This window comes from Muntiacus reevesi, chromosome 9, assembly GCF_963930625.1.
Source record: "Muntiacus reevesi chromosome 9, mMunRee1.1, whole genome shotgun sequence".
NCBI lineage: Eukaryota > Metazoa > Chordata > Mammalia > Artiodactyla > Cervidae > Muntiacus > Muntiacus reevesi.
Window position 1 is genome coordinate 13,162,957 of NC_089257.1, and position 9,638 is coordinate 13,172,594.

General features: G+C 44.1%; 1 pseudogene; it reads right to left on the reverse strand.

Moving 5' to 3' along the window:
- Positions 1–7,586: 7,586 nt before the first annotated feature.
- LOC136175084 (endogenous retrovirus group PABLB member 1 Env polyprotein-like) lies at positions 7,587–8,818 on the reverse strand (annotated as a pseudogene).
- Between the last annotated feature and the right edge of the window lie 820 nt (positions 8,819–9,638).

Genomic DNA, 9,638 nt, shown 5'->3' on the forward strand with positions numbered 1-9,638 from the left:
CTCCATGTGATCTCACACAATGTGTTCCATCCAGGTATATGGGCATGACTTTTCCAGCTTAGTTCAATATCATATATCTTTATTCCATTATCAAAATATTTTCTAATTACTGTCAAATTATAGAAATAGATTAGGTCCAGTTTCAAACTCCAAAAATTATACTGACAGTAGGTGGCAATAGTTATTGATAGTATGTTTAAGGTCAAGTCAGTTCAGTTCAAACGCTCAGTCATCTTCAACACATTGTGACACCACGAACCACAGCACGCCAGGCATTCTGTCCAAAACCAACTCCTGGAGTCTAGCCAAACTCATCTTGATCAAGCCGGTGATGCCATCCAACCATCTCATCCTTTGTCATCCCCTTCTCCTCCCGCCTTCAGTCTTCCCGAGCATGAGGGTCTTTTCAGATGAGTCAGCTCTTTTCATCAGGTGGCAAAATTATTGGAGTTTCAGCTTCAACATCAGTCATTCCAATGAACACCCAGGACTGATCTCCTTTAGGATGGACTGGTTGGACCTCCTTGCAGTCCAAGGGACTCTCAAGGGTATTCTCCAACACCACAGGTCAAAAGCATCAGTTCTTCTGTGCTCGGCTTTCTTTATAGTCCAACTCTCACATCCACACATGACCCCTGGGAAAACCATAGCCTTGACTAAATGGACCTTTGTTAACAAAGTAATGTATCTGCTTTTTAATATGCTGTCTAGGTTGTTCACTTACTAAGGAGTAAGTGTTTTTTAATTTCATGGCTGCAATCTGTGAGGCGAGCAGAAGTAATGCAGCTTAGATTAGGAGTAGGCCTTACTACTTGGTAAGATTATCAGACCAACACTGACCACTGTTTGCCAATTAGGATCAATTAGCTTTCACTTAACACTGACCACTGTTTGCCAATTAGGAAATTAGGAACGGGGCGGAAACCCCCAGGAAAGCCCCGCGCGAGAGAAAGTTTTGACCAATGAAATTGCTTTGCAAACGTGTAACCAATCCGCTTCTCACCCTATAAATTTGTGTAACAGCTTGGGCTCGGGGCTCTCTGACCCGCACCACTGCGTTGGTTGCGGCAGGGAGTCCTGACTCGCATCAGTAATAAACTTCCCCTTTTTGCCAGTTGCATTGTCTTGGAAGACTTCTCTCTTCCCGCTCGGGGATTCGGACATCGGGCATAACACAATCACCATCTGCAGTGATTTTGGAGCCCTGAAAAATAGAGTCAGCCACTGTTTCCACTGTTTCCCCATCTATTTCCCATGAAGTGATGCCATGATCTTAGTTTTCTGAAGGTTGAACTTTAAGCCAACTTTTTCACTCTGTTCTTTCACTTTCATCAAGAGGCTCTTTAGTTCTTCACTTTCTTCCATAAGGGTGGTGTCATCTGCATATCTGAGATTATTGATATTTCTCCCAGCAATCTTGATTCCAGCTCGTGCTTCCTCCAGCCCAGCATTTCTTACAATGTACTCTCCATATAAGTTAAATAAGCAGGGTGACAATATACAGCCTTGATGTACTCCTTTTCCTACTTGGAACCAATCTGTTGTTCCATGTCCAGTTCTAACTGTTGCTTCCTGACCTGCATATAGGTTTCTCAAGAGGCAGGTCAGGTGGTTCGGTATCCCCATCTCTTTCAGAATGTTCCACAGTGTATTGTGATCCATGTAGTCAAAGGCTTTGACATAGCCAATAAAGCAGAAATAGATGTTTTTCTGGAACTCTCTTGCTTTTTTAACAATCCAACAGATATTGGCAATTTGATCTCTGGTTGCTCTACCTTTTCTTTAAAACCAGCTTGAACATTTGGAAGTTCACCGTTCACGTATTGCTGAAGCCTGGCTTGGAGAATTTTGAGCATTACTTTACTAGCGTGTGAGATGAGTGCAATTGTGCAGTAGTTTGAGCATTCTTTGGCATGGCCTTTCTTTGGGATTGGAATGAAAACTGACCTTTTCCAGTTCTGTGGCCACTGCTGAGTTTTCCAAATTGCTGACATATTGAGTGCAGCAATTTCACAGCATCGTCTTTTAGGACCAACTATAAATAGAGTTTAGAGAAAATTGTTTACATTTTATACATTATATATGCACACCATATATGTCTATAACTCTCTACATACATTTAAGACTTCAAGGGTTGTTGAGACTCAATCTCATAAATAACACTTCTCTTTTCTGGCAGGGTGCTAGTATACATACCCAAATGTATGATTTATTGCATCAGAAGACCCCTGGCTCATAATGGGAAGGTGGACTTCCCTGATAACTCAGTTGGTAAAGAATCCACCTACAATGCAGGAGACCTCAGTTCGATTCCTGGGTCAGGAAGATACATTGGAGAAGGGATAGGCTACCTGTGCCAGTATTCCTGGACTTCCTTCATGACTCAGCTGGTAAAGAATCTGCCTGCAATGTGGGAGACCTGGGTTCCATCCTTGGGTTGGGAAGACACCATGGAGAAGGGAAAGCATACCCACTATAGTATTCTGGACTGGAGAATTCCATGGCTCATACAATCCATGAGGTCACAAAGAAATCTACCCTGAATATTTATTAAAATGACCAATGCTGTAAGTCAAGCTTCAATACTTTGGCCACCTAATGTGAAAAAATGACTCACTGGAAAAGACCCTGATGCTGGGAAAGGCTGAGGCAAAAGGAAAATAGGGTGGGAAAGGATGAGATTATTAGATAACTTCTCTGGCTTCAGTTACGTTCAGTCACTCAGTTGTGTCCGACTCTTGGTGACCCCATGGACTGCAGCAGACCAGGCCTCCCTAAATATCAACAATTCCTGGAGTTCACTCAAACGCATGTCCATTGAGTGAGTGATGCCATCAAACCATCTTGTCCTCTGTCGTCCCCTTCTCCTCTTGCCTTTAATCTTTCCCAGCATCAGGGTCTTTTCCAGTGAGTCAGTTCATAGCATCAGGTGGCCAAAGTGTTGGAGTTTCAGCTTCAGCAACAGTCCTTCCAATGAATATTCAGGACTGATTTATTTTAGGATGGACTGGTTGGATCTCTGTGCTGTCCAAGGGACCCTCAAGAGTCTTCTCCAACATCACAGGTCAAAAGCATCAATTCTTTGGTGCTCAGCTTTCTTTGTAGTCCAACTCTCACACCCATACATGACCCATGAAAAAACCATACCTTTTACTAGATGGAACTTTGTTGACAAAGTAATGTCTCTGCTTTTTAATATGTTGTCTAGTTTGGTCATAACTTTTCTTCCAAGGAGCAAGCGTCTTTTAATTTCATGGCTCCATCACAATTTTCAGTGATTTGGAGCCTCAAAAATGAAAGTCTGTCACTGTTTCCATTGTTTCCCCATCTATTGGCCATGAAGTGATGGGACAAAATGCCATTATATTAATTTTCTGAATGTTGAGTTATAAACCAAATTTTTCTTTCTCCTCATTCACTTTCATCAAGAGGATCTTTAATTCTTCACTTTCTGCCATAAGGGTGGTGTCATCTGCATATCTGAGGTTATTGATATTTCTCCTGGCAATCTTGATTCCAGCTTTTGCTTCCTCCAGTCCAGAATTTCTCATGATGTACTCTGCATATAAGTCAAATAAACATGGTGACAATATACAGCCTGGATATGCTCCTTATCCTGTTTGGAACCAGTCTGTTGTTCCATGTCCAGTTCTGTTGCTTCCTCACCTGCATACAGATTTCTCAAGGGGCAGGTCAAGTGGTCTGGTATTCCCATCTCTTACAAAAGTTTCCAGAGTTTGTGGTGATCCATACAATCAAAGGCTTTGAAATAGTCAATAAAGCAGAAATACATGTATTTCTTGAAATCTCTTGCTTTTTAGACAATCAAATGGATATTGGCAATTTGATCTCTGTTTCCTCTGCCTTTTCTAGAACTAGCTTGAGTATCTGGAATTTCAGAGGCTTCATGTTGAAACCTGACTTGTAGAATTTTTAGCAATACTTTACTAACATGTGAGATGAGTGCAATTGTGCAATAGTTTGAGCATTCTTTGGCATTGCCTTTCTTTGAGATAGAAATGAAAACTGACCTTTTCCAGTCCTGTGGCCACTGCTGAGTTTTCCAAATTTGCCAGCTTATTGAGTGCAGCACTTTCACAGCATCATCTTTTAGGATTTGCAATAGCTCAACTGGAATTCCATCACCTCTCCTAGCTTTGTTCATAGTACTGCTTCCTAAGGCCCACTTGACTTCACATTTCAGGATGTCTGGCTCCAGGTGAGTGATCACACCATCATGATAATCTGGGTCGTGAAGATCTTCTGTGGATTCTTGCCATCTTTTCTTAATATTTTCTGCTTCTGTTAGGTCCATACCATTTCTGTCCTTTATTAAGCCCATCTTTGCATGAAATGTTCCCTTGGTATCTCTGATTTTCTTGAAGAGATCTTTAGTCTTTCCCATTCTATTTTTTTCCTCTATTTTTTTTTGCATTGTTCTCTGAACAAGGCTTTCTTCACTCTCATTGCTATTTGTTGGAACTCTGCTATTAAATGGGTATCTTTCCTTCTCTCCTTTGCTTTTGGCTTCTCTTCTTTTCACAGCTATTTGTAAAGCCTCCTCAGATAGCCTTTTTGCTTATTGCATTTTTTCCCCCCTTGGGGATGGTCTTACTCCCTGTCTCCTGTAAAATGTCATGAACCTCCATCCATAGTTCACTAGGCACTCTCTCTATCAGATCTAGTCCCTTGAATCTATTTTCCACTTCCACTGTATGATCGTAATGGATTTGATTTAAGTCATAGCTGAATGGTCTAATGGTTTTTCCCACTTTCTTCCATTTAAGTCTGAATTTGACAATAAGGAGTTCATGATCTGAGTCACAGACAGCTCCTAGTCTTGATTTTGCTGACTGTATAGAGCTTTTCCATCTTTAGCTGCAAAGAATATAATCAATATGATTTCAGGGTTGACCATCTGGTGATGTCCATGTGTAGAGTTTTCTCTTGTGTTTTTGGAAGAGGGTGTTTGCTATGACCAGTGCGTTCTCTTGGCAAAACTGTATTAGCCTTTGACCTGCTTTTTTCTGTACTCCAAGGCCAAATTTGCCTGTTACGCCAGGGATTCTTGACTTCCTACTTTTGCATTCCAGTCCTCTATAATGAAAAGGACATATTTTTTGCATGTTAGCTCTAGGAGGTATTTTAGGTCTTCACAGAACAGTTTAACTTCAGCTTCTACAGTGTTACTTGTTGGAGCATAGACTTGGATTAACGTGATATTGAATGGTTTGCCTTGGCAATGAACCAAGATCATTCTGCCGTTTTTGAAATTGCATCCAAGAACTGCATTTTGGACTCTTTTGTTGACTATGATGGCTACTCCATTTCTTCTAAAGGATTCTAACCCACAGTAGTATATAATGGTCATCTGAGTTAAGTTCACCCATTCCAGTCCATTTTAGTTTGCTGATTCCTAAAATGTAGACATTCACTGTTGCCATCTCCTGTTGACCACTTCCAATTTGCCTTGATTCATGGACATAACATTCCAGGTTCCTATGCAATATTCCTCTTTACAGCATTGGACCTTGCTTCCATCATGAGTCACATCCACAGTTGGGTGTTGTTTTTGCTTTGGCTCCATCACTTCATTCTTTCTGGAGTTATTTCTCCACTGACTCCCAATAGCATATTGGTTACCTATCGACCTGGGGAGTTCATCTTTCAGTGTCTTATCTTTTTGCCTTTTCATGCTGTTCACGGGGTTCTCAAGGCAAGAATGCTGAAGTAGTTTGCCATTCCCTTCTCCAGTGGACCACATTTTGTCAGAACTCTCCACCATGACCCATCTGTCTTGCATGGCCCTTCACAACATGGCTCATAGTTTTGTTGACTTAGACAAGGCTATGGTCTATGTGGTTAGATTGGTTAGTTTTCTGTGATTGTGATTTTCAATCTGTCTGCCCTCTGATGGAGAAGGATAAGAGGCTTATGGAAGCTTCCTGATGGGAGAGACTGACTGAGGGGGAAACTGGGTCCTGTTTTGATGGGCGGGGCCATGCTCAGTAAATCTTTACTCTGATTTGCTGTTGATGGGTAGAGCTGTGTTCCCTCCCTGCTATTTAGTAGTAGTGAAAGTGAAAGTGAAATCGATCAGTCGTGTCCAACTCTTTGAGACCCCGTGGACTGTAGCCTACCAGGCTCCTCCGTCCATGGGATTCTCCAGGTATGATACTGGAGTGGGTTGCCATTTCCTTCTCCAGGGATCTTCTCAACCCAGGGATCAGACCCGGGTCTCCCGCATTGCAGGCAGACACTTTACCGTCTGAGCCACCAGGGAAGCCATTTAGTAGTAGTAATAGTAGTTTATTCGCTAAGTTGTGTCCCACTCTTGGGGCCCCATGGGATTGCCATTTCCTTCTCCAGGGGATCTTCCTGACCCAGTGACTGAACCCATTTCAGGCAGATTCTTTACCAACTCAGCTACCAGGGAAGCCGTAAAGAGGTTAGGTAAGTAGGTGTTAGTCGCTCAGTCATGCCCGACTCTTAGTGACCCAATGGACTGCAGCCCATCAGGCTTCTCTGTCCATGAGATTTTCCAAGCAAGGATACTGGAGTGGGTTGCCATTTCCTTCTCCAGGAGATCTTTCCAACCCAGGGATCAAACCTGCATCTCCTCCACTGCAGGCAGATTCTTTACCAGCTGAGCTACAAGGGAACACTGCTATTTACCTGAGGATGAGGCCAAACTACTGAGGATGTAATAAAGATATTGGTGACCTCCTTCAAAAGGCCCCATGCATGTACTGCCACACTCAGTGCCCCCAACCCTGCAGCAGGCCTCCGCCGACCCACGCCTCTGCTGGAGATTCCACGGCGCTCTTGTGGGGTCACTGCTCCTTTCTCCTGGGTCCTGGTGCACAAGGTTCTGTTTGTGCCTCCAGGAGTCTGTTTCCCAGTCCTGTGTAAGTTCTGGCGGCTCTGCGGTGAGGTTAATGGCGATCTCCTCCAAGAGGCTTGTGCCATGCCCAGGTCTGCTGCACCCTGAGCCGTGTCCCTGCGGCAGGCCACTGCTGACCCGGACCTGCTCATGAGACGCTCAAACACAGTTCTGTTGTTATAGCCATGCTTTCCGGGAAACAAACTCACTCAGAAGGACAATGCAGATAGTGGAGTGCAGTTTATTACACTGGTGGGCCCAAGGCAGAGTCTCCTCTTAGCCAAGGGCCCTGACCGGCATTTGTGAAAATCTTTTATACCCCATGTGTACGTGCGTGTCCAAACCCACCAGCCCAAATCCCTTGAGGCTTACAAAGGAAGGGTAAATACAATCACAATAACCCCATCATTCACATGTTCTGTGTTCAAACAGTTAAAAATCAATAAGCCTGTGGTTACATTCCTACTGTCCGGAGGCAGAGGTGATTAGTGTCTGTTTTTTCTTAGGCAATGAGTAACCTGGATGTGATCTTCAAGATTCCCCTGCCCAGAGGGGATCTTATCCTTCCGTTGTCATTCCCACAGGCGCTAAGCACAGAGTTCAGAGTCCATTGGAGAGGCAGCCTAGCACGATCAGCACGGACAGACCTGAGATGGAGTCCAGGCCCTATGAATTCCTTCTTCATTCCCCCCTCTTGATGCTCTTAGTTTCTATAACGAGCATCATTTATTGAGATATATTGTACCTTAGCCTTCCTGCCACCCACATGAGAGAATGCTATCAACTTCTGGGTTACAAAATTCACAAGGCATTGTAGGAAGCAGGGCCCACAAAGCAGTATGATCAAGAGTACTATAACAACAGTTCATTAGACATGACTTTCACTTGATTTTGCATATCCTCCAAGGCAGTAGATACATTTTCAGACAGGTCAGGGATGTACACACAACATTCGTGCAAGTCCCCCCTTGGGCTACTGTGAGTATGTCTAATGCCATCCTATTTTGAATTACTGCCTTCCTCATCTGAATCTGTTCTTCATTCAAAGCTTGAATGGCCTTACTACTGTCTAAGAGGGCCTGTTTAGTGAAATTAGTTAAGGTCTCTACCTTAACCATGATATCTGTTGTCCCTACAGAGGGTACAAACAAGGCAGCAAGATAGTCATACCATTGGAACATGGATTGTGTCCATCTTGCATGCAGATAAGTCAGGTTTACTGGAGGCTGGTGTAGGCTAGGCTTAATTCTGCCAGGGGCGAAAGCAAATCCTAATGTGCAACACCCCACCCAGCTGACTGGTAACCATGGCCATAAGTTAAACCCACAGAGCCACTGGGTCCCATTGGGGGCTAGCCAGCAGATTCCAGGCCAGTCGGAACCGGGCCACTGAGCAGACTGATTGGGGTGATAGGTAACTTCCGAGATTTGTTTATATTGTTCAGGGCACAGGTAACAATTCTTTTGGGTCTAGGGGACGGTCTCCAAATCCAACTTTCTGTTCTTTTTGTTCCCAGCAAATAGTAGCAGGGGCAATCCTGTCCTTTCTCAGGAGTCATCCAGAAATATTCATCCCAGACCTGGTAGTATTGCTCAAGGTACTGGGAGGCCTGTCCCCTTTTGTAAGGGAGCACTTTTCCTCTTTAAGTTTCATATAGCTATAAGCCTTTGTTATCTCCGTAAGGCTGGCGTTCATGTTAAATGTAACCCTATGTCCCTGACCCATTGATGGCTTCTTCTGACACCAGGAGAGCAAAGAAAGGTTATGGTTGGTGAGAGAGAGGAAAGTTCCTTTCTGTTGTTAAAGCTCCCATAATGGAGTGGCGATACCCACCAGGGAAGTCTGTCCATTACTGACAGGGGTATAGCCCCACATACCCAAGTTCAGAATTGCATTGGTGAGGCCAAGCAGCAGGAGTCGTTTACCCAGCTCCATCCTGTAGAGGGCTCGTCCAGGACCTCATTTTCTTCTTCTTCCTCAGAATGATCTTGATTTCCCGTGGGTCGGTGGGGTCCTTCTGGGTGGTCCACTTGGTGTCCTCCGGGTCAGCGTGGTATGACTTCTTTGCTCTGGTGTGATGGATCAAGGGACAATACTTGCAACTTTAACTGCAGTAGGGGTAGTTAGAATAACATAAGGGCCCTTTCACCAAAGGGCTAGCAAATCATGTTTCCAATCTTTGACCCATACTTGGTCACCAAGTGTAAACTCATGAATCTGTTCCCCAACGGGGAATGGCACCCTTTCTTGTACAAACTTAGTTACCAAATTTATTACCTTACCCACTTCCATCTGCTGTGAAATCCTATCCCCCCTTACCTGAGGCAAATTTGTTGACACCTGTTTTATTATGGGAGGAGGCCTCCCATACATAATTTCGTATGGAGAATAGCCTTGGGCCTGTGGGATCATCCTGAGTCTGAGCAGAGCCATTAGAAGTAAGTCCACTCAGGAGCAGTCAGTCTCCTGGAGCAGTCAGATCCACTTGGAGAGTCTCTTTAAGTGTCCGGTTGGTTCATTCCACCATCTCAGAACTCTGGGCCTATGTGCAGTGTGCAGTTTAAAGTTTTGCTTACTTGTTGTACTAAATCAGCTACAAAAGCCGGGCCATTGCCTGATCCAATGCTGGTAGGAAATCCAAATCTGGGAACCATTTCCCTAAGCAGGCGCCGGGCTACTTCTGATGCTCTTTCAGTCCAGGTAGGAAAAGCTTTTACCCATTTCAAGAACGCACATACCATGACCAGCAGGTAAC